General features: G+C 40.9%; 2 pseudogenes; both read left to right on the forward strand.

The window, feature by feature from the left end:
* Window positions 1-788: 788 nt before the first annotated feature.
* LOC109197991 (interferon-inducible GTPase 5-like) lies at window positions 789-3,089 on the forward strand (annotated as a pseudogene).
* A 21,585-nt stretch (window positions 3,090-24,674) lies between these two features.
* Window positions 24,675-26,155, forward strand: LOC109197992 (C-C chemokine receptor type 6-like; annotated as a pseudogene).
* Window positions 26,156-26,164: the final 9 nt, after the last annotated feature.

Genomic DNA, 26,164 nt, shown 5'->3' on the forward strand with positions numbered 1-26,164 from the left:
CAGCCGGCCCATGACCACTTCTCATTTGAGACTTTTTTTCAGAGAAGCTACAGCAGATCCTTAAACTTAGTTACAGCACTTTCAGAAGACACCTACTGTGATGAGAGTCCTCATGTGTAATCCATTATCTAAATGGAAAGGCTACTGTAACTGATTTTCAACATCTGGATGTTAAAATCACCTACAATGAGGATTTTATCAGAACTGAGAACTAAATGAGATAAAAGTATGAAAATCAGAAACTCTAAGGCCCAGATGGACGATCGGTAACAACAAATAAAACTGTTTTTTTAGTTTCTGGCTTTCAAGTGAATTAAAACTACGTCTACAGTTTTGGGTGATTGATGAGTGTAAGAATGCTGCCACTCTTCAGCCTGACAGTCAGGTGACTCATTAAACTCACATACTCATCCTGCTGTAACCAGGTGTGTGTGTGTGTGTGTGTGTGTGTGTGTGTGTGTGGTGTGTGTGTGTGTGTGTGTGTGTGTGTGTGTGTGTGTGTGTGTAACCTCCGCCCAAACTCAGGTACAACCAGTCGAACTTTAAAAACAACAAAATGAACATTCTTTGGTTTGACTCATCGCCCATCACAGCAGCAAACACAGTGATCTTATTGGCTGAGCTCTGTTGTAGGCGGTGCTCGTGGATTTTAAATATTAAACTCTAATTGTCCAAACAGTGTCTGTGGTTCACTTCCTTAACCATGTTTGCTGCTCTTGCAGGTGCAGCTCTGTTATGCACACACAGCCTCCTCTCTGTTTCCAACAACACCTCCAGTTTAAAAAAAGAGTAAAAACAAACTGGTTGGTTCAGGTTGCAGCATTTTCATTGGTCGCTCTCTAAGGATCTGCCCTCACCTGTACTGCACCTGTATAACAACCAGGTGAGAACAAAGTGAAGCACCGATCGCAGTTGTTGCTGATCCAGCTGTGTGTGTGTCAACAGTACGAGGAATCCAGTGAGTACCTGCTGTTACCTTAAACTTAGTTAAGAGACAGGTTTGCTGTCCTATCAGAACAAGAATGAGAATAAGCACAAATTAGTTTTTCAAGTCAAGGAAAAGGCAAACTTTCAGGTTTATAGAAAGATATTATTTGTAAATTAATGTTAATATTGGATGTAAAAATACTCAACAAACCCCAGGAAGAGAGGTTGGTGGGCTCAGTGTTTTCTCATATAAACACGTCTTTTACCGACATTTACCGTTTTACCTTTAATGACTTACTGCCCACATGTGCTGTGTCCGTGTGCCGTCAGTAACATTACTGATAATCAATAGTATGTGTCTGCATTCCAGAATAAAAGTCTTTATGTTTTCTTTCTGTCAGGATCAGCATGGAGGATCCAGATGATTCGTGCCCAGAAGAAATTCCTGGAGTTAAAGAAGCCCTGAAGAACAACGACACGGCCGGAGCAGCAAAAAGGATTAAAGAATATTTAGAAAAACAAACCAATGTCTCGTTAAATATCGCCATCACAGGAGAAAGTGGTGCAGGTAAATCCACCTTTATTAATGCCTTCAGGGGGATAAAGAACAGAGACGAGGGAGCTGCTCCTACTGGTGTCACAGAAACTACGTCAGAGGTCACACCGTACCCCATCCAGATAATCCCAACGTCACTTTATGGGATCTTCCTGGAATCGGAACCAAAGACTTCCCAGCGAGGAAATACCTGAAGCTTGTTGGGTTTGACAAGTATGACTTCTTCCTCATCATCTCAGACACTCGCTTCAGAGAAAACGACGTGAAACTCGCTCAGAAGATTAAGAAGATGAAGAGAAATTTCTACTTTGTTCGCTCAAAGATCGACAACGATATCCGAGCCGAGGAAAGTGTTTCAGACTCCAGCAAAGAGAAAACTCTCACAAAAATCAGAGACGACTGCATTCAGCGTGAGTGAGGTCGAGTTTTCAAAATCATTTAAATCTAGTTTTTAATCGTTTTTTATTTTTATGAACCTGATCGTGTTGACATGTTTCCTCTGTGACGCAGGACTCAAAGACTTAGGCATCGAGTCTCCACGAGTCTTCCTCATGTCGAGTTTTCAGCTCCACAAGTTCGACTTCTCTCTCTTACAAGAGACCTTAGAGAGAGAGCTTCCCAAAGATAAGAGGGACACTCTGCTGTATGTCATGCCCAACGTCAACCCCGACGTCATCAGCAAGAAGAAAAAAGCTTTAAAGGTACACTTATATCTCTTGGCCACTCTGTCTGCAGCTGCTGCAGCTGTTCCCGTTCCCGGGCTTTCTGTTGCTGTTGATGTTGCTGTGCTGATTGGTGCTGTCACACATTTTGTACATGCGTTTGGTCTCGATGTCCAATCTCTGAAGAGACTCGCTATCAGAACAGCTGTGTCATACACTGAGCTGCGTGATGTCATCATTTCACCAGTGGCTGCGAAGGAAATTACTAAAGAGCTCTTCCTGAAGGCGTTCGCCCAACTTGGAGGAGCAGCTGGATTAATTGGAGCAGAGGAAGTGTCCAGATTCATTCCCATAGTGGGAATCCCGGTAGCCATGAGCCTCTCCTTCGTCACGACCTACAGAGTTCTGAACTTTATCCTCAACCAGCTCGCTGAAGACGCTCAGAAGGTGTTAAAGAAGGCTCTGGTCTGAGCGTGGAAGTAAAAGGCAATGAAACTCAGTGAAACTGGGATTCACACATGAAACTCATTAAACCAGTCTCCTTGTACAGCTGGTCAGCTTCACACACTCAAACTTTTCTCATCATCACATAAATACAGAAACAAACATCATCATATTATTCAGATATGAACTGTGTAAAGTGTAGAAGTCTGAGTCATTGTCATGTTTTTTCCTTTGTGTAAGTGCTTCCTCAGGACAGTCATCAGGAGATACGATGACCCACCTTCAACTAGTTGCGGCAGATGGCTGCACTTCCTGGGTCTCCTTCCTGTTAAAGGCAGTTTTTCCTTCCCTCTGTCACCAGGTCTTTGGTCACAGAGTGATGTCTGATTGTTGGGCTTTTCTCTGATTTGTAGGGACTTAACTGAACCTAATTTATTTGAGCTGTTTCTACCTTTACTCAAACGTGTCTTGTTGTTTGAATAAATTGTGATGAAACTGGTTGTTTTGCTGTATTATATTTTCACATCATAGCTTCCAGCATCAGAAACACTGAGTTAAACAGACTGATGTAATGTGAGAATCAGAGGTTGTTCTGTTTTTACTTGCAGCTGACTGTGATTGTGATGAGTGTTCACTGCCCTCTGGTGGTCAAAGTGAGAAACTACAATACAAATAATAACGATATGAATTATATTACTTATCACCATCACACCTGTTTATTATTAATAAAATGTTGTTGATAAATAAACATCAGTGTTAGTGTGCAGGTTAGCATCTCTCTGCGTGTTTATGCACCACTATATCATTTATAACTTACCTCAGCACTTCAGTCATCTGGTACTCTACCACCCAGAGACTGTCTCCTCCTTCTTCAGCTTCCACCTGACCACCTACACTCTCCCCTGACTCCACCTTACAGTCTCCTGTCTGTTTCAGAGTGCACCTTCTGCATAAGATGTGGACACAATATTAGATACCCTGACTCTGTGATGTAGATTTACGTTATGCACAAAACAGAATAAGGATTAATGGTGGAGAATACTAACGCATCTAGGAGATAACAGAACAGACTGCAGCCATCAGATCTGTCCCGAGGCCTTCAATGACAGCCTCATCACCTGTAACAAAGACAGGAAGGATTAACTTTAACTGGCTGTGACGTCAGTGAAATGCATCGCATAGAGACACGAGGTGGCGCCATTTCACTACCAAATACTGTCAGTTTGTTTTGGAGCCACAAACAGCAGCAGGAGAGGAAACAGGAGACGCACTGCAGTGAACATTCACACAGAAGGAGAAATCTAAACACGGAGCACACGCTGATCAGGGATCAATCGTTTACGGGGCTGTGATCAGTTACAGGGATGGAAAATAATCAGAGGTGGAGATGATGTGAATATCTTAGTGAAGATGAGACTGACATTTATATCACAGGTCTGTCAGTAAACTGGGTCTCATCTGTTTGATTCATATTATTATCTCCAGTTTTGTCCACCTGCTCTTCATCTCCGTGAAGCTGAATCATTGGATTTAAAACTCAGATGTGAAATTTGGCAGAACTGCAGTTTTATCTATAATCTACAAGTTGGCCAGATGGTGACTGAGTGATGATGATGATGATGAATTTTAAAGATACACTCCATGCCCCACATTGATCATCTTCATCTTCCTCAGTTCCCTGAAGCTCTGCTCGTTGTTTACCCGTTGCCATGGTGAATCTGTCCTGTCACCTACATGCGTTTCTGTGAAACTGGAAACTCAGAGTTGAAAGTTAGAGTTTGGTGAACCTGGTGCTTTGTGGAGCAATCACTGATTTTGTCTCAGATATTATCCTGTAAATACAGAAGTTCAGCTTTGCTCTCAGAAAACCTGCAGCTGACGTTTGACATCATCAGTTTCTGTTCAAAGTTAGAAAACAACAGAGATGGAGGCAAACTTCCTGCAAAAACCTCAAATGTTTTCAAGTTTATTTACTTATTAACTGTTATTTTGAATGAAATTTATTTTATTAAATAAAGTATAATATGTTTTATTATATAAATTGTATTAAAATACAGAAAGAAAGAAACTTGGATTCTTCTGGATGTTTGATTTGGTATCCAGTATTTATTTGTACATTTACCTGTTTTCCACTAATAATGCTGTTAATAAATAACTAGTAAAAATCCTAGAAATGCTTTTTAGATTTCCTGTGTGTGGGATCATTGTTCTGTTGATTGCTTGGTCCCAGTTTGGTCCCAGTGTGGTCCCAGTTGTAGCTGTGGAACAGACGACCTCACAGATGAGTAAAGAATACTTTGATGTAAACAGCATTTATCAATCAATCAATCAATCAATCTTTATTTATAAAGCACTTTTCATACAAACTGTAGCACAAAGTGCTTTACATGGTTAAAAGCAGCCCACCCCACCCTCCCACTCATTCCCCACACTGTCATTAACAGAAGCGGTCATGATACACACATCTCCCCCCCCCCCCCCACACACACACACACACACACACCTAAAGAGTAAAATTGGGCTGGGTACGCATTAGCCAAGTGAGGAAACACTATCGCAGGGAGCTGTCTGCACCGGGAGCCGATCACAGACCGCAGCCTCCAGGCTGGGCACACAGCAGGAGGGAGGCAAAGAAGCCCCCAGCCAGGCTGAGAGGACCCACAGAGCCCCAGCAGCCACGGTCGATCACAGCCCCGGTGCAGAGAGCCCCCTCCGAGGAAACACTGGAGATATAACCTAATAAGAATATAAACAGGATAAAAAGATAAAATAAATAAGAGTGGGATATAATATAAATATAAGTATAAACAGAGTAAGAAGATAAAAAATGAATAAGAATACAATCAATAGGTATTAGGTAAAACTAAATTAATATAAATAGAATAACAGGATAGAATAAATAAGCATTAAATAAATAAGCGTTAGTTAAAAGCTAAATTAAAAAGGTGGGTCTTGAGCCTGTTTTTGAAAACATGTACGTTCTCTGCGGCCCTGAGCTCCTCCGACAGGCTGTTCCACAGTCGAGGACCGAACCACTGAAAAGCTGCCTCTCCGTGAGTATGTGTCCTGACTTTAGGGACAATCAAAAGGCCAGTACCAGAGGACCTCAGGGTCCGCCAGGGTTCGTATGGTAAAAGCAGATCTGAAAGATAAGAAGGCCCAAGACCATTAAGACATTTAAAAACCAATAAAAGAACTTTAAAATCGATCCTGAAGCACACGGGGAGCCAATGCAGCGATTGTAAAACCGGTGTAATGTGGGCCCGCCCTCTGGTCTTCGTCAGCACACGAGCTGCAGAGTTTTGCAAAGTTGCAAAGGTGAAATATTCTTTTTGGGGAGACCAGAGAGCAGGGCATTACAATAATCAATGCGACTGGTAATAAAAGCATGCATCAGCATCTCCGTGTTGGCCCGAGAGAGAATAGGGCGGACTCTGGCTATATTGTTTAGATGATAAAATCCAATTTGGTTACATGTTTAATATGTGGGATAAAACCAAGCTCAGAGTCAAGAATAACACCCAGGTTTTTCACTTGTAGTGAAGGACATAGTGAAAATGTCTGTAATTTAGACAAGAGTTTCTCTCTCTGAGCCTCAGGACCGATGATTAAAACTTCAGTTTTGTCCTGGTTAAGCTGTAAAAAGTTTTCTGCCATCCAAGATTTTATATCTAAAATACAGTTAAAAAGGGCATCCATTGGTCTGGTGTCATCAGGAGACACGGAGATATACAGCTGAGTATCATCAGCGTAACTGTGTTAGTTCACTCCATGCCTCCTGATGACGCCGCCAAGAGGGAGCATATACAAATTAAAAAGTACAGGGCCTAAAACCGACCCTTGAGGCACACCACATGTCATTTTATGGATCTTAGAGGAGCATGTATCCATACACACCATAAAAGTTCTGTCTGAGAGATAGGAAGTGAACCAGTTGTGTACAGCACCAGAGAGGCCCACCATGTGTTTCAGTCTGTTTAAAAGAATAGCGTGGTCTACTGTATCAAAGGCTGCGCTTAGATCCAGTAGCACCAGGACTGAGAGCTTTTGGGAGTCCCAGTTACATCTAATATCATTTAAAACCTTTAGGAGAGCGGTCTCTGTGCTGTGGTTCACCCGAAATCCAGACTGAAATATTTCTAGGATCTGTTTATCATTCAGAAAATCATTAATCTGAGTAAAAACAAGTTTTTCTAAAATTTTACTTAAAAATGGTAAGTTGGATACAGGTCTGTGGTTATTAAAATTATTGCAATCCAAATTGCTCTTCTTCAGAAGGGGCCTCACCACCGCCGTTTTAAAGGCAGCAGGGAAGACACCGACTGAAGAGAGCAATTCATCATGTATAAAAGCTCAGCTTCAAAAATCCATAAAGTGTTTTAAAAAGTGAAGAGGGGATTGGATCTAAAAGACATGTGGTGGGTCTCACTGTGGAGAAAACTTAAGGTTCTCAGCATTAACCAGGACAAAGCTGTCCAGTGTCTCCTCAGGTACAGTCGAGCCCTCAGATGTGTTTAAAATCATAACACGAGAAGATAAAATATCACATCTGATGGTGTTGATTTTTCCCCTGAAGTGGTCTGCAAACTGCTCACAGAGTGAGTCTGTGGGTTCTTTGGGAGCTGTTAAAATCAGGGTTAAATAAGTGATCTATGGTGGAGAAGAGGACCTTGGGATTATTTTTGTTATTACTGATTATTTTGGCGAAGTATGAATTTCTTGAATTCCTTAGTGTACTATTGTAAATTTTAAGTTGCTCGCAAAGTATTTGATGGTTGATTGCATTTTTATTTTTCCTCCATCTCCTTTCTGCTGCCCTGCAATTTCTTTTGAGTTTTTTGACTTCTTCGTTTCTCCAGGGTGATACACGTTTTACGTTAATCTTTTTGGTGGTGAGTGGAGCAACGGAGTCAAGGCTTTTCTTCAGTTTGCTGTTAAAATGATTAAAAATAAAATCACAGGGTGCAGGTAGAATCACAGGGGGCATTGGTCTAAAACCCTGGTAAAATTTGCAGCCACTTCAGAGGTTAGATAGCGCCTCCTCACAGTTCGCACCGAGGTCTCCCGCTGAATAAAACCGGTGATGTTAAAAAACACACAGTAGTGGTCAGAGACAGCCAAGTCAACAACAGAGGACACACTGGTGGACAGCCCATGGGTGATGACCAGGTCCAGAGTGTGTCCTCTGTTGTGAGTCGGCTGCGTGACGTGTTGGGTAAAATCCATACAGTGAAGAATGTTTAAGAATTCTTTTGATGCAGGGTCAGAAGGATTATCTATGTGCAGGTTAAAATCACCGGTTAGAATTATCATGTTATATTTTGAATGTATGTTTGTTAAAAATTCTGAGAATTCCTTGATAAAAGCAGCACTGTCTTTAGGTGGTCTATAAATGTGACAGATAAAACTGGAGGGCTGCTAAAAACAATAGCGTGGAATTCGAAAGTGGTAAAATGATCAAATAAAATGTGTTTGGTGGTGAGTGTGTTGTTGGTTAAAGATGCAGTCCCACCACCTCTCTTACCACTTCTAAAGGAAAAAGAGAAATTAAAATTTGGTGGGGAGGCCTCAGTGAGAACAACTGGTGCATCCGAACCCAGCCATGTTTCAGTTAAAAATAAACAATCAAGTTTATTATCTAAAATTAAATCATTAATAATAAAAGACTTATTCAACAGAGAGCGGACATTTAAAAGTGCCATACTAATTGAGACTGGTGGATTTTTGACAGTAGAGTTCAATGAAGTCTGAGATTTTTGAAGAGGCCGGAGGTTATTAATGTTTTTGGAGTTACTGGATTTATGATAATTGTGTTGCTCTCTGTTTGTGATTATGACGGGTATTGTGTTGACTGTGGGAGAGAGAGGTCCGAGTCCAGAGTTTTGTGTATTACTGTTAAAAGTGGAACAAATGTAGGAGCTGGGACCACGGGGACATCAGTCAGTGGAGGACAGATCAGCGGGTAGTGTCGGTTTGGGGTAATGACAGGGCCGTGTGCGGGAGTGCTGTACGCCAAATACCAAATTGGCGGACAGCAAACGGCGTCCCCAGGCGTTGAGGTGGAGTCCGTCTGCCCCAAAAAGATGTCTCCTCTCCCAGAAGGCATCAAAATTGTTAATAAAACCCACGCCGTGGGAGACACAGGCGGAGGAAAGCCAAGTGTTAAGGCTGAGCAGCCGGCTGAAACGGCCTATCCCTCTGCCGCAGGTGGGGTGGGCCCGGAGATAAAAGCACTCACCTGCAACTGACCAAGGAGGCTGAAGAGTTGGAGGAAGTCCAGCTTCAGCAGCTCAGATTGCTGTTTGGGGATGTCATTGGTGCCGATGTGGATGATGAGCCGGTTGGCCTGCGGGTGGGACGCCAGGATGTTGGGAATTCTGTCCACTATGTCGACAACGGTGGCTCCCGGGAACGACAGCGTGAGCGCCCCCCTCATCCGCACGTTCCTGACGATGGAATCTCCGAGGACCAGCGTGGAGAGAGGAGATGCCACCGGGGACTGCTGACCATCTGAGATGCCTGCGCCACGGCACCGGGGGTGTTCAGATGGAGATGCACCAGCCGGACCGCGTGCGTGACTGACTCACTCGGCGACTGCAAGGGGCCCAAATCACCAGGCCTGGTGCTGCAAACATCTCCACGCTGAATTTCGTTCTTGCTGTGTTTGATAAAGGATTCATTTCATGATTCCCTGTGTTACGGGTCCGAAATTGAGGACGAGAGTAAAACAATGATGGTCCAGAAGAGGTCAATCAAACAATTGATTTTAATGAATACACGCAGCGTGGGGAGACGTACACTGGAAACCATCAGTTGTAAATCCCCGCCAAAATACACTTCAGATTGCTTTTATAACATCAGGGTATTATGACGCCCCCTCTTGCGTTTACAAGCACATAGTTTGCATCTTAGGAACATTCTTTGCCCCTTGTACAGACAATGATCTATTCTAAGAAATAAATGCAGACACAGAAGTTCCCCTTTCTGGCATCCTCTTTCAATATGGTGATGATCTCAGGCCTATGAGGTCACCATGGACTGGACCTCTCCTTCTGTCACCTGTAACTAGGCAAACTCAAATGCAACAAGAAGCTGAATACATTCAGGCCTTTGCTCAGCTACTATTTTACTGTAACAATATACTCAGCATATGAGTTTTGATATATATATTTAACTCAATCATTTTAAAGTGGTTATAACTGCACCTGTCATAAACATGTTAATATTTGATTATGATAACCCCTGTAATACAAATTATAACATAATGCCAACAGCTTCAATAAATGCTTTGATGAAATGATAATTAATGCAATGATAAGATGATGGTTATGTAAAATAATCCCTGTAATTCCACAATTCCTCTCTTGACGTCTTCCAGAGACGTCACTACACTATTCCCAGGTCCACTACCTTCGCTCTGACCCTCTCTAGCGGCCCCCTGACTCAGCAAATCAGACAACAACCTCATGTCCTCTAGGTGGTCCAGCAATAAAACACCAGCTCCCACTTGAAACACTGTATCATATCTATCTAATAGACTCCAATTTGTACATGTAAATGGAGAGTCCTCTTCAGACACTAAGGTCAATTATGGTGTTCCACAGGGTTCAGTGCTAGGACCAATTCTATTTACATTATACATGCTTCCCCTAGGCAACATCATTAGAAGACATAGCATAAATTTTCACTGCTATGCAGATGACACGCAGCTCTATCTATCCATGAAGCCAGGTAACACACACCAATTAGTTAAACTGCAGGAATGTCTTAAAGACATAAAGACCTGGATGGCCGCTAACTTTCTGCTTCTTAATTCAGATAAACTGAGGTTATTGTACTCGGCCCTGAAAATCTTAGAAATATGGTATCTAAGCAGATTCTTACTCTGGATGGCATTACCTTGGCCTCCAGTAATGCTGTGAGGAACCTTGGAGTCATTTTTGACCAGGACATGTCCTTCAACGCACATATTAAACAAATATGTAAGACTGCTTTCTTCCATTTGCGCAACATCTCTAAAATTAGAAATATCCTGTCTCAGAGTGATGCTGAAAAACTAGTTCATGCATTTATTACTTCCAGGCTGGACTACTGTAATTCACTATTATCAGGATGTCCTAAAAACTCGCTGAAAAGCCTTCAGCTGATCCAAGATGCTGCAGCAAGAGTCCTGACAGGGACTAGAAAGAGAGAGCATATTTCTCCTGTTTTGGCTTCCCTTCATTGGCTTCCTGTTAAATCCAGAATTGAATTCAAAATCCTGCTCCTCACATACAAGGTCTTAAATAATCAGGCCCCATCTTATCTTAATGACCTTGTAGTACCATATCACCCTATTAGAGCACTTCGCTCTTGCACTGCAGGCCTACTTGTTGTTCCTAGAGTATTTAAAAGTAGAATGGGAGGCAGAGCCTTCAGTTTTCAGGCCCCTCTTCTGTGGAACCAACTTCCAGTTTGGATTCGGGAGACAGACACTATCTCTACTTTCAAGATTAGGCTTAAAACTTTCCTTTTTGCTAAAGCATATAGTTAGGGCTGGACCAGGTGACCCTGAATCCTCCCTTAGTTATGCTGCAATAGACGTAGGCTGCCGGGGATTCCCATGATGCATTGAGTTTTTCCCTTCCAGTCACCTTTCTCACTCACTATGTGCTAATAGACCTCTCTGCATCGAATCATATCTGTTATTAATCTCTGTCTCTCTTCCACAGCATGTCTTTCATCCTGTTTTCCTTCTTTCACCCCAACCGGTCGCAGCAGATGGCCGCCCCTCCCTGAGCCTGGTTCTGCCGGAGGTTTCTTCCTGTTAAAAGGGAGTTTTTCCTTCCCACTGTCGCCAAAGTGCTTGCTCATAGGGGTCATATGATTGTTGGGTTTTTCTCTGTATTTATTATTGTGCTATCTACTGTACAATATAAAGCGCCTTGAGGCGACTTTTGTTGTGATTTGGCGCTATATAAATAAAATTGAAATTGAATTGAATTCATGCTTAAGTGGTCTCTGCTCCTTTTCTAGGTCCCTCTCTAGTGGAAATCTTCTCCTGTAAGGGACAGAAAACAAACAACCTTTCTCTGCTACACCTTACTAACTTACTGTGTTCATCTCAGGTTCCTGTCATTATTCAAAGTTGGTTCACAATATCATGTTCTAGGCTCTATCCATTATATTAACTTGACTTAATCTCAATACTCTTGATGTGTGTGAGCAACGCTTTCAGTTTTCTTAAACACACCCCAGTAAAATACACACCATCCCCCTGTCAGCCTAAATCTCCGCTAGAAGCACACTTCAAAATTTTCTATCAGGATTTATGCCTCTTTTGGCTTCAAGCATATACATAACATGCAAAAGTTACTGTTAATGCCAGTTAGACAAGTTTCCATTGTCTACAACATTTTGTTTCACCCGGCTCACCCTCACACGTTTCCTGTTCACTTATTGCATATATTCATCTTTAACCCCTTTTACCTCATTAGTTGCTAAGCAGAAACAAAGCAACATGTGTTTCACCTTTACCCTGTAAAATAAATCTATATCATGTTTGTGTCTGTAAGCATATTTTGCATTCATTCATTACACTCCACGCCATTCCTGCAAGTTAGGAGCTGTAAAGTTAAAAGCTACATAAAGTCCAGGCCTTTGGCCTGGCCTATATTTAAATCATGTGTGTTTGTAAGCGTGCATGCAATTAACCTGCTATGTTCTCATCTTCCCTCAACATGTATCACCTGGACACTCTCACCAGTGAAGCTTAAAACCCTTTTGGACGGAACATCAACTCTAAACAAGCACAGTTACGCATTGTGTATAAAATGAACTCAACCTGTAAATAGAGATGTCACTGTCATCACAAACATATTCAATACTATTAAAATAATACTATACACATGTTATTAATGCAGTCATCATAAGGCAGATTATATGATAGCAATAAAAGAATCTCTAAATCCCAACAGGTTCTGCTTTTAAATCTTCCCTGACTTTCCCTTCAAGTTCTGCTTTCTTAGTACAATCATTAGGTTCTCCTAATCCCATTAAATCTGCCATATTGATTCCTTCATGTGTAAATGTCAGATTTGGAGCTTTTTATTGAATCATCTTCCGGGGGTGAGAGACCTCTGCACAGCTCAGACGCCAGTTGCAAGAGCTCTCTGACATTAGAATCATCAGCTGTCACTTATATGGTGTTATTTCGGTACTTTACACGTCACACAGTTTTGAACGTTGTTTATATGGAGAGTTCCTCTTTTGTGTCTATATCTATTAATATGCCTTGTGCACTAAAACTTCCTGTTTTTCAGTCTGGCTGAGCACTTGTTTGTGAGTAAAAGGTGGCCTTGCTCTACAAGCCAGCCTTCATTATTAAAGTACATAAAACAGGAATAAAATAAATGTTTTAATGTGTATCTGCTCATTATCTTAACACCAGTCCCCGTTTTTCATTTCTCCCTTGAGAGATTAACTAATTCCTATTTATAACATTTTAACTTTACTTCAATACAATCCAATTGAATTTTATTTATATAGCGCCAAATCACAACAAAAATTGCCTCAAGGCGCTTCATAAATACAGAGAAAAACCCAACAATCTTGTGACCCCCTATTGAGCAAGCACTTTGGCAACAGTGGGAAGGAAAAACTCCCTTTTAACAGGAAGAAACCTCCGGCAGAACCATGCTCAGGTACGGGCAACCATCTGCTGCGACCGCTTGGCGTCAGCTAACAAAGATTTTTTTTTTTTTTTTTTTTTTAACAGAGAGACCTAATATTTAATAATCCACATTTCACTATTTTATTCTTCAGTTCAAATTTGGATTCTGTATTGTTCTTTATTTGTTATTATTTATGTTTAGATTGTTTATTGCTAGTCTTGGTTTGTTGTTGTCTGTTTGGGAGCTGACATAGTCTCTATGGATAAGCGTCTTTTGGTGGGGTAGCATCAGGAGAGAAGCTCCAGAGAGGCATCTTCCAACCTTTCGATTGGCCAACCCTATCTGTCTCCTCAACGTGTTGTATATTTTCAATGTTTCCTTATTATTTTGTCATAAAATAAATCAAACAAATAACTTAAGCTGAGTGACAGCACCTTGCGTTTACGCCGGGCTGTGAGCTGCCCTGAATCTACTTGCTACACCCCCCTTTCACCCAATCTAATTTTTCAATCTTAATCTAAACTATTCCTGACCTTCCCCTTCTTTCATCTGATCATCTCAAGCACGTCCTGTACCAAATTTGCTTCCTTCCAGTCACCTTTTCAAGCCCACATTTAATTACAAGCTCTAACACATTTGCCCTATTGGCTGTCTCGACGTTTCCTATCAACTTACAAAGTTATTCTCAGAACTCAGAGCTGAGGTTCCCTTTCCTAAGTCTGTATGTTCTAGAAGAGAGCAAGCTGCTAGTCGGTAAACAAGTTTATCATCACAAAAGTTATTAGGTAAAAAGTCACATAGACATTTGCTTAGTAACCCTAGAAGAGCACATTTCATGTAGCTAATCACATATATACAATTTTCCTTTGACATATCTGTATGTGCACGCCTAAATTATAACCTCTTATTCTAGAAATCAAAAATAACCTGAAAATAACACTTTCTGCCTCAGTTTTACCATACCTAAATTATCAAAAACCTAAACATCATCAAGTAATCCTAAAACCCCTTTCAAATTAAACCTTAAATCGTGTAACTCCCCCCTTTTTGTAACACATCTCATGTGTTACAAACTCAAATCCTTCACTCAGGTTAGGGCATTAAAAGAAAAGGTTAGTCATATCATATTAAGTCTACATGCTCCGGACCTTCAAACCTGTTTTTAAGGAATGAAATCAAATTAATCATCATGTCAAATCTTTTCTTGGCTCCATCCACAGCCTGCATCCTTGGAACGTCCTAGAAACAAAAACCTGTGTGTTAACCAGAACTTCACATTTCATACTCAATTTCCCCACTTATGATCCAACCTGTGTTATAACACAAAATAAACTTAAACAGAACAGTTATTAATCATGTGTTACCTCAGTTAATGGTAACTTGAGTTACCTCAAACAATGTTTCCCTTTTAGCATTTAGCATTCTATAATGTAATAACATAATCCAACCCCAGTAAATAATTTTCTCAAACAAACATCAACATCCCCAGAATTAAGTCTTCCACTCCTCCTGTTTGTCAACCTTTTATTTATTTCCCCTCTTGGTCCGATCACTCGCATTCACTCCCATGCATTCACACATGATATTTTTTGCTGATACTGCAGCCTTCTGCGCTCGTCATCAGATGCTCCACATCAGCAAAATGAGCTCAATCATTTGTTTTATCTCGTTTTCCTTTTTAGGAAAATAGTTCTCTATACTTTTGACTGGATTGACTCGCTGCAATCCTTACTTGGTAATTTGTCCGCGCCGTCAGTTCACTCTCTTCCAGGCCTGCTTAGAGCAAAAATGAGAAAAAAGAGAGCTGATTATTAGCTCATCAAAGTACAAAACAAAATCACCTGACAGGTTTTTCTAAGTGCACTGTTATAAAACTATGGGCCCTTTTAGACATGTCCATGTTTATCAAAACTCCCTCTATTAAAATGAAAACAACAGCCCCAAAATCAAAAACAATCTCAAAGTTCACCCTTTCAACACACCGAAAACCTCGTCAAAAGATCAAAGACCGTTTGCACAATGTCACCCTTCCTCACTTTGCCATGTTTTCATTCAGCATATGATATAAACCGATTTTGACAACGTGTCATCACTACATTATAAATTCCTGTCCAAATCTGCCCCTCTGAACAGACCTGACCACCGTAATCAAATATCCTGATGCTTTACCATTATATATTTCGCCAAATAATCTTCAACAGCCACCGCTCTCTCTTGAACTGAAAGCCTCCGAGACACACGCACACAGGAAGTGTCTCTGCTCCAGCTAATTTGCATACTAAGTCATAGCTCAACAGCCAACTTGACAAGAGAAATACATGTTTAAACCTTAACACACTATTGAATTATTTTCATTTCTTTCTATACTAATCACTGGTTTTAATCACTCAGTACGAGAGCACTCCTAAGTCACTCTTTTAAACACTACTTTAATCACTTTCTTTTGTTTTTTCCATTTATTTTATTAAACATGTACACCATTCTCTCACTCATACAAGCAGCCAGCAGATCTTCATTGCATATGCTTGTGTTCTTAGTCAGGTTTTCAATCAATGTCTCTATGCATTAAGCTTTGATTAGACAAGCTTCATGAGCTTGTCTTTGTCCGGTTAATACATTTTCTGTTTGTGTGTGGTATTTGCATCTATGGCTTCGCAGCCTGTCAGACACCTTTCCAACCCTCCAGTTAAACAGTCAGTTTTCTCCTTCCCCGAATTACTAACCCTCTGTTTGATTCCCACCTTAAATAAAGCACTCCTAGTCTTCTGCCAGGAGCTAGGGCCTGTTTTCCAGGTTCATGGACACATGATTCTGTCAACAATTCAACCAGAAACTTGCCTTAACTTATCCATTGCTGTTAACCTACAATTTCCTTCCGACTGGTGCGTCTGGAGAGTTGGTCCAAGTCTGCTTTACTCCTGAAAATAACAAAACTAAGACATTTTCATTATTATCACAAGTGCTTAAATAACCCATTTCTCTATCTCTGATCAGAAACACCAATTATGCATGTATGTAAGCGTGTTCTTCCTTGCATTTTATGTTAATTGAATGTAAGCTGCTTCTTCATTGAATTAATTCATTGAGTTCTTCGTTGCATTTCTATGTATTCATGTTAATGTCCTCTACGTGTAAGCTGTTTCTTCATTGCATCTTAAATTATAATCCGTTTTACTTCATGCATTTTCACTGAGGTTTAGATTCAAACTATCTCACTTCTGATTCATTTCAAAAATAATCTCACATGTAACAACTTGTGTATGTGTGTTTTCAATTCATTAATATAGTTGTCAGTTATTTTCTGATTATTTTTACCTTTTGTATGTTTACCTCTTTGTTGTGATGTGGTGGACATCCCTAAACAATCATGAGTTCCGGTCTGTTTCTATCCAACCATATCCTATATTCTCGCAGTCAAACTCGTCCAGCTTCATCTCTCACTGGTCCTTTTCATTCACAGTGTCCTGTTCGGGCTTCAAAGCTCCAGCAAACACAGTTTCAACTCAGCTGTTGTCTTCTTCTCTGTTTCTTTACAGTCTTTCTTTTAGGTTAAGTCCCAGCATGGCAAAATATCACATTCAGTGCCTCAGTCTTATTTTCATTTGCTCTGTTTTCTTCTCCATTCATGGCAAATATGAGAGTCAGTGCCTTCAAGCAGACACATCACGCTGTTCTTCACCAGCATGCATGTTGCATCTTTCATACTGCTGGACTCATCATTCTTCGTCAGTGTTACTGCTTTCACTTGCACTGCTTTTAGCTTCAGTTAATTCTTCAAGTCCACGATGTTCTGTCGATCTTCATCAGGAAATTGACTGTCCTTGACTGTCCTTTGAGTTTCTTCTCAGTTTCAGGGACAAAGTGAGAGATCAAGCCGCACAATTTCGAGCCAAAGACTGGCTTATCTTCTCCAATTCTGTTAATCTATTGTTATGGCGCTGCACTCAAGGTTCCAATGTTGAGAGAAGTCCACCTGTATTGGCACACTAAAGCATATAATTAGTATCATATTCATTTTTCATCTTAAGACCTCCATTTTGCTTCATCTCCCTCGAGTTTGACTCGTCTGTCTCTCTGTGTTCTTTCTTTACACACTCAGTTCCTTTTATGGGCATGCAAAGTTCCTGTTCACTATTTCCTGTTCTCTACAGAGTCTGTCTCTCTTTGTATTTATAGTCTAAAAACCCTCTTTAATTCTACTAAATCTTGATCTAAAAAACAATACACCTTCATTTCACTCACACTTTTAAATCGAGCTCTTTCAAACATAAAATAAACTCAACCTCTCATAACATCACTCATGCATTTCTTGAATTAAAAGCACTTTCAAACTTTAAAACATCCTACTTTACATCACAAAAGAATATATTTCATACAAACTTTTAAATGTTCTAACCTCTTTCAGACGCCATGACTCGTCTCACACACACTGCCTTTTCTCTCAAACTTCTCCCTTTTCACTCACTCAGACAAATCATGCAGAGACATTCAAATCAAATACTGACAGCATTCACACGGTTAAACTCACTCAAGATACGCTTTCATACGAGTATCTTGGACATGCCTTCCATAATCAGAAAGAGCAAGTCAAAAAGAAAAAAGAAAAAACTGAAACCTCTCATCGTCTCCACACAGCTTCTCACCACACACACATAACTGAAAAATAAAACACACCAGCCTTTATGGCTCAAATATATACCTCTATCAAAATTCAGTCACTTACTATACATCCACTACAGCAACTCAAAACTTTATTTATAACCCTCTAATAAACATAACTGGCGTCTTAAACACACGCATTCAACAATGTTTGCAGCAGTACTTGTGAAACCAACTGTGGTTTAAGCAGTTCACAGCTTCTTAATTTGCATTTTATTGCCTTCTAGGACATTCTAGTCTCTAATTCCTCTGCTTTCATGTTATCTCCGTTTTACACACACAAACACCACCAACACACTCCCCCTAAAAACCCACAAAAAACTATCCCTAAAAACACACACAAGAACCCTTAAGAAACTTCATTCATTTATTTATTATTATTTTAAACCCTTAAGATGTTGTGCTGTGTTTCCTCTGTGCCCGTTGCAACCTATATTAACATAAAGCCAAAATGTAAACAAGTCTGTCAAATCTAACTACTTATATATTATCGGACTAAAGAAAACCACTTACAATCTTCTAAAGTCCTCCTTTACCCAACAAACATCAAACGATTTACACCTATATGTATCACTCAAAGTCAACCACAATACCTGAGAAACACCAAATGTAACTGTGTATATTATCTCAAACTGAAACAAAACCCATCTAAAATTCTAAAACATCTTACTTCTAGACACCAAAGAGACATCACTTACAGACATCTCTATTAATGAAATTATTTCAAAGTCAATTTCAGTTTTCAGACCCCAAATAACGGTCATAAGTATCAACAGTTTAAGTATCCTATCTCAAACCCAGCAAAAAGTCATACAGTCATGGCAAGAAATAAAAACTTTACTTACAGTATTGTAATAAACAAAACCAGCATCTTAAATACAGGCATTCAGCAATGTGTAACACTCTCTATGAACTTCCTAAAACTCTAGGGACCTCACAGCTGCCTCATTTGCATTTCACACACACACAGTCTCACAGTCTAAAAATAGGTCCAGCACTGCCTCAGACTCCTTTCACACAGAGATCTCTTATTTACGCAGACGTCTTTATAATTACAACTGCAGAAATTATCAGGCCTATTAAAACCTAGACAATTTCGACAAATTTAAGTTAACCCTCCAAGGGACAAACTCCAAGTTTTTATTGTCAATTACCCAGTATCAGGTCCAACCTGTCTCTGGTCTAATCTCTAAAATCCCTAACTCAATTTAAAAGCGTCCAACGCCCAAGCTCCAAGCTTTACTACCCAAAAAAGTGCAAATACCGTTCCAAACGGTAAACTGATCCAATCAGTAGCTATTTTGGACCGTCCTCAGTTGTCCACGATTGCCAATCGGACTATCCCTTCCCAAGGAATTCACGACCGTCGCCAGTAATTTAGAGCGTCACCTCCGAACAATGCACTTCTTAGCAGTCCAACTGCCGTTCTACAGAAATTTACCTTAATTTAAAACAACCATCATAACTTCACATTAAGTATATGACCGAAGCCGGTCCAACCGTCTCACCAATTAAAATGACCAATTACCTATTACCTATATACCTCTGCAGTCCAACTGCTTTAAATACACTTATTCTCTTTACTCTTTACTTGTTTCAACGTTCATTATCATTACTTCAACTTCACTTCTCATGAGATTTTCACCAAAATCAAAACAGACCTTTACCAGTAATTTCAGTGAGTAGACTTTTAATTTCGTCATAACCAATCCGGCACTATTTGGAAATAATTCAACAGGTAGTGCTTACCTTTGAATAAGCCGGCTTATGTCCACTCACTTCGACCACTGACTCGTGTCTGCTCGTTCGAGCGCCTCGGACCCTCTCGGTCTCAACCTCCAACTCTCTCTACTCAACCCTCGGCCAATGCACCAAATGTTACGGGTCCGAAATTGAGGACGAGAGTAAAACAATGATGGTCCAGAAGAGGTCAATCAAACAATTGATTTTAATGAATACACGCAGCGTGGGAGACGTACACTGGAAACCATCAGTTGTAAATCCCCGCCCAAAAATACACTTCAGATTGCTTTTATAACATCAGGGTATTATGACGCCCCCTCTTGCGTTTACAAGCACATAGTTTGCATCTTAGGAACATTCTTTGCCCCTTGTACAGACAATGATCTGTTCTAAGAGATAAATGCAGACACAGAAGTTCCCCTTTCTGGCATCCTCTTTCAAATATGGTGATGATCTCAGGCCTTTGAGGTCACCATGGACTGGACCTCTCCTTCTGTCACCTGTAACTAGGCAAACTCAAATGCAACAAGAAGCTGAATACATTCAGGCCTTTGCTCAGCTACTATTTACTGTAACAATATACTCAGCATATGAGTTTTGATATATATATTTAACTCAATCATTTTAAAGTGGTTATAACTGCACCTGTCATAAACATGTTAATATTTGATTATGATAACCCCTGTAATACAAATTATAACATAATGCCAACAGCTTCAATAAATGCTTTGATGAAATGATAATTAATGCAATGATAAGATGATGGTTATGTAAAATAATCCCTGTAATTCCACACCTGATATGTAAAAACCTCAGAATAGAGGAAAGGTGTACTTATTCTTACTATTACTGTAACAAACCACTGTCACTGGTGTTACTGTAACAGTGCGGTGTATGGGGCACACAGATGTGAGAGTGACACTAAATGCAAATATTGTGGTTCTCCTTCCAATCACATCTAGGCCGCGTTTATTTAGCTAATGTATCTCATAACTCTAAAGTTGTTGTTTGTTTGTTTTAAGGCAACAAATTATCATTTTAATACAGCCAGCTAATCAAATGTTAGTTTCCCACAAAAAGAGAAATTCTTTGTGTCAGACGTGACCTTTGTGGGGCAGGTAAAGAAAGGACGTCCCCACGCAGCTGGTGACGGCTAGAGTAGATAGCACAATAATAAATACATATCAGGTTGTTCCAGGTAATCACGTAATTAAGACGATCGTGGGGTCAAATACAGATTAATCTGACTGCTACCTGCTCCACATGCTAATACGAGCCTCAAAGGTTTACCCAGAATGCACTGTGATTTATCAGAAACAGGTCAAACATCAGGACACTAATGTTGGTTTCTGCTCCTCTGTGTCACAAACTGCTGCAGTTTATTATGCTGACGCTCGCGGCCTGTCGGGGAAACTGTCTTTAGCTCTGGACTCTTGTGGCTCCAACACTTTAGTTTTTAAACAGAGCTTCAATTGTTTTTCAGCTTTGAACATTTCATGTGAACATCTGATGGATTCGTGAAATTGTTAAAAAACAAATGCTGGAATTTTTTTTTTATTTAAATCTGAACCCACCTGCTGTGGATTTCAGGACCTGGAACTCAGAAAATATCCACAGCATGAAAGTGACATGTAGCAATGTTTCATCAAAATAATAATAATAATAAAATAATAATAATGCTTCATTAAAAATACTAGAGTTAATGTACCTAAAAAAAAGATTGTGAGGGGTTCGGGTGGGAGGAGCCGTGACCTTGTTTTCTGTGTCATCTGTCATAATTATAAGAAGCACGAATGCTGTGTGAGAAAAAAGGAACGAGGACAAATGACTGGAACATGAATTCCTGATGTTCCTCCTCTCGTACGGGTCCATCAGACGCGCTCTGATTTCATGTGAAATAACTGACGCCTTCTCGCTCGCCCAACTCTTTCCATCCCTCGTTTCTATCTGCTTTGATGGTTTTTCCACAACTGCTGTGACTCAAATCTCTAAACCCCAAACTCAACTTTCAAACCTCACCAATGCACCAAAACTGTCTTATCGGCAAACCACACATTAGAAGGAGATCGCACACAGTCAGTCAGACTAATGACGGCGCTGCAGAGGCTTCATTATAACACAGCTACAGAAACGTGTTAAAGTCCAATTCTACAAACACATGAAGTAAAAGCAGAGCTGGACCTCAGATACAGACAAGTCACACCTGCAGCTAATTTACAATCACTAATTAACCCAACATGCAAACCTGTGGCCTGCAGGAGAAACCACAGCACCCCACACTCAAATATTATTATTATCATGTCCATGTAAAGCTTCATGCGTAATAAGAGCATTTTAACTTGATGGGAAGCGAGAAAATATGAAAATGTGAAATATGTGAGCCGGCGTCCCAGTGACTGCTGGCCGTGGAGAGACGCCAGGCTGTGGGTCTCCTCAGATCAATGAATTCAATGTGATTTAACAAAGAAACAACACATAATATTAATTATTAATGCTGCTAATACAGCTTAAATAAATGAACTGAAGTCTGAAGCTCTAACAGTTTGTTATCTGGTTGAAGTTTTACTTTGAAGGTCTCGCTGTTTCCTGCTGTTTTCATTATAAACATCAGAACAAACAGAATTATTATCATGTTGAATTTTTTAGTTAATTTAAACTGAGAGGTTTTTTGATTAGTTGCTCATTTATAAGTTTTATTTTTAGTTTTATTTCATGTAATTCTGGATTTGTTTATTAATAATAATTATTAGTAGTAGTAGTATGTGGCTTATTTTTGTACAGGCATATTAACTGTGGTGGACAAAAAACGAATAATTCAAATTTCCTGTTTAATTATCTGTATTTAGCAGCTTGCAGTCACACGTTGTTCAAAGACACGTTGACGAGCTCGTGTGGGAAACAGCTTCAAGCCTGCAGACGATCCTTGCACAGACCCACGTTCATCAATACATCAATATGAGACATTTAAATCTCACACTTTGCATGTCCTCTGCTTTTTATGGGTTAGGACTGTCTGTACGTGCTGCCTCCATCTTCCTCCCTTCATCCTCCTCTGCTCTCACACTGCTCCCACCCTCGCTGGTTTATATCGGCTCAGATCAGAAAAACTGAACAGTTCTGAGTCGTCGTGTTTAAGGAGTGACGTTTGAAGTCTCAGATGATTTAATTCAGTGGAAGGATTTCAAAAAAGGTCAAATGAGGTACTTTAATCTCATTAAGGTGTCACAGTGTCTGTAGGTCACGGCCCACGTGCGACCCGGTTTGATCTCAAGTTTATAATGCTTTATTTAAAAGACAAACAAAGAAACAAAAAAACTTCAAAATTTTCTTTTTTACTAAAAATAGTTTAAAGATTTCTCCTGGAAAAAGCCCAAAATTTAACAGCGAGCTGATAAAATCTAGTTCAGTAAATCTGAAACTGTTACATTTTATCCACATGTTTAGTTCATCATCTTAGTTCTGAAAAAATGTGGATTTTTTTCTCCAATTCTCAATAATAACAATAATCAATCTTGTTTTTATGTTAGTAATGAGTCAAACAAGCTCTGAAACAGTCTCACAGCCACAAACAGAGGCCCAACACTTAAACTCAGCAGTAAAAGCCAGTCTGTGAAGATTCTATTTGGATTTGACATCATTATATTGGTTTATCTGCATTTAGACCGATTTTAACTTCTCATCCGACAGCATAGTTTTATTGAAAAATAAATAAATTAGCAAGTGAATGAAATGTTATCCAGTGGGCCGGACTGGAGGTTAGAGCTCGCTGGTTTCTTCAGAAATCAGAATCTGATAGAAAGAATCTTCGTTTGTGTTTGAACAATGAAAAAAACTCTGAAATACCATGAGAGCAGCTTAAAGTGCAGTTGTGCAGACACAAAGCCTCTGCACTCTCTTTTTGGTGATTTTCTCACTTCAGTTTGGCTCTTAGTGTTTGTTTTTTGACCTCATTACATCTGAGATGCCCCTGATAACAATCGGATCATTTTCTGAGAGAAGCACGAAGCACAGCGTACCTGTGCAGGCGTCGCCTCGGGCTGAAAGTGGGTCATTCACAACCAGAGGAACAGCTGAAACAGAACGATGGTTTATTTTCTAAACCACTAGAAAAGGTGTGAGGAGTTTCTACCCCCGGTGTGTGCAGGGTGCACGCTGTGCCGGATTTATCTGTAGTGTTGGTGCTGAACTCTTCATATCTTCTTTCATCAGACAGCGCGGTGGTCTGTCCGAGGTCAAACCTGCTTTCTAAGCATTAATGATGGCACGAGGATTTTCCTTTGGTGTCATCACACTGACTGCAGGACACACAGAACCTTCTGTTGTTCAATTTTGGCTTTTTCACCACAGATTTTACATCTGGAAGTAAAACTGCAGCTTTAGATCAGGACAGAAATCACAGTAATTCAGCTGTTTGTGAGAATCAGATCAAACTATTCACACAACTGATGTTTCAAAGTTTTCCTTCAAATCAAAGGAAAACTTTGATTCAAATTAAATTTGGTTCAATATTAATAACTATTATTGCAAAATGATTCACACACGATCACACATTTAGAAATCAGACGGTGTGTAAACTTTTACAACTTCAGTGTCCTGAAACTTTTGCATCTGAGTGTCAGACTCGTTCTGCTGAGTTTGCTGTTAAATGGATGAGACCGACTCATCCAGAGAAGAGTTGAGCCAACAGATCGTTATGTGGCACAGAGACAGGAACACAAAAACCACCAAAGACACTGTGCTGACGTTTAAGGTCGGAGCTGCTGTGGTGGCGTTCAGTGGAAACATGGCAGAAACAGGAAGCTGTTAGAGGCACAGACCAAAAATCCCACATGTGACTGCGAGACCTTCACTGACTGGTGGAAGCAGACGCCGCGGCTTCAGCTCATGTAGCGCGTCAGACACTTCACGCTGGAGAGATCCTCGATGTAAACATGACTGACCCGAAGACACGAGAAAGGTCAGCTCCAGGACGGCGCCTGGATGGAACCCAGGCAGCGCAGCAGCAGGACAGCTTTAGGAAAAATTCACGATTTCTGTGTTTTAATTCTTTATAAACAAGCGTTTTTTACAGTGTACAACTTCTGGTTTCTCTGAGCGATGGAGCATTAAATAACACATCAGATCTACAGAGAACAATGGAGGCCGGAGATCCTCGCTGAACCTGAACAACATCAAACGATCAAACCTTCACACACAGCACGTTTCAGGTCCTTCTGAAAATGTCTCCAGTCGGTGCTTCACTCATCATGTTTCTTTTCTTCTCCAGGTCCCAAACATGACGGAGAGTCCTGCAAACGCGACATTCGGTGACTGTGACAACGATGCTGAGACATATATCGATGACGACGGCTTCTGCATCATGGATCCGGACCCCAGTGAGGTCATCGCCCAGACTTTGATCCACTCCATCATCTGTGGATTCGGCCTGATTGGCAACGTCCTGGTGATGGTGACTTACATCTTCTACAAAGAACCAAGACCATGACGGACGTCTACCTCTTCAACGTTGCCGTGGCCGACCTGATCTTCGTGGCTACGCTTCCGTTCGTCATATACAACGAGCAGCACGATTGGTCGATGGGCAGGGCGGCCTGTAAGGTGCTCCGGTCGTCCTACAGCATTAACCTCTACAGCGGCATGCTGCTGCTCGCCTGCATCAGCTGCGATCGGTACATCGCGATTGTTCGGGCGACGCGCTCCTTTGCGGCGCGCTACCGCGCCCTCGTCTACAGCCGGCTGATCTGCTCGGCTGTTTGGGTGTTTGCAGTGGCGTTAACTCTGCCCACGCTCATCAGCTCAACCAGACTGAAACTGCGGCGCTCGTGAAGCTTCTGGTACCCAGCCTCCAGATGGCCGTTGGCTTCCTGCTGCCGCTGTGCGTGATGGCATTCTGCTGCTCCTCCATCATCTACACGCTGCTGAGGGCGCAGAGCAACCAGTGGCACAAGGCCGTCCGGGTGGTGTTGGCGGTTGTTGTGGTCTTCATTGTCTGCCATCTTCCGTACAACGTGACCCTGCTGATCCACACGCTGTCTCTGTTCAAGCAGAGGAGCTGCGACGCAGAGAACCTTAAACTCAAATTTCTCAACATCTGCAGGACCGTCGCATACCTGCACTGCTGTCTCAATCCCTTCCTCTACGCCTTCGTCGGGGTCAAGTTCAGGAACCACTTCCGCCAGATCATGCTGGACCTCTGGTGCTTCAGCAAAAGGTACATCTACACCGCTCGCTCGTCACGTGGCACGTCCGAGATCTGCATGTCAGGGCTGAAGTCGTCGGAAGGCTCCAACAACATGTCGTCATTCAGCGCGTAACACTTGAGCTATGAAGGGAAATCAATCCGGCGCTCATCTCAAGCTTTGCTGTGAAACTGTGCTTTAATAATAGAGACTGTGAGATGTTCTCATCTAACTGCATCCAGTTTATATGACACAAAACTGGACATTTTTCATTCACAGGTGTATAAAGTCCAACACTTGTCCACAGAAACACAGGTGACCACAGCAGCTTATTAAAACTAT

Source organism: Oreochromis niloticus, unplaced genomic scaffold, assembly GCF_001858045.2.
Source record: "Oreochromis niloticus isolate F11D_XX unplaced genomic scaffold, O_niloticus_UMD_NMBU tig00006618_pilon, whole genome shotgun sequence".
Lineage (NCBI taxonomy): Eukaryota > Metazoa > Chordata > Actinopteri > Cichliformes > Cichlidae > Oreochromis > Oreochromis niloticus.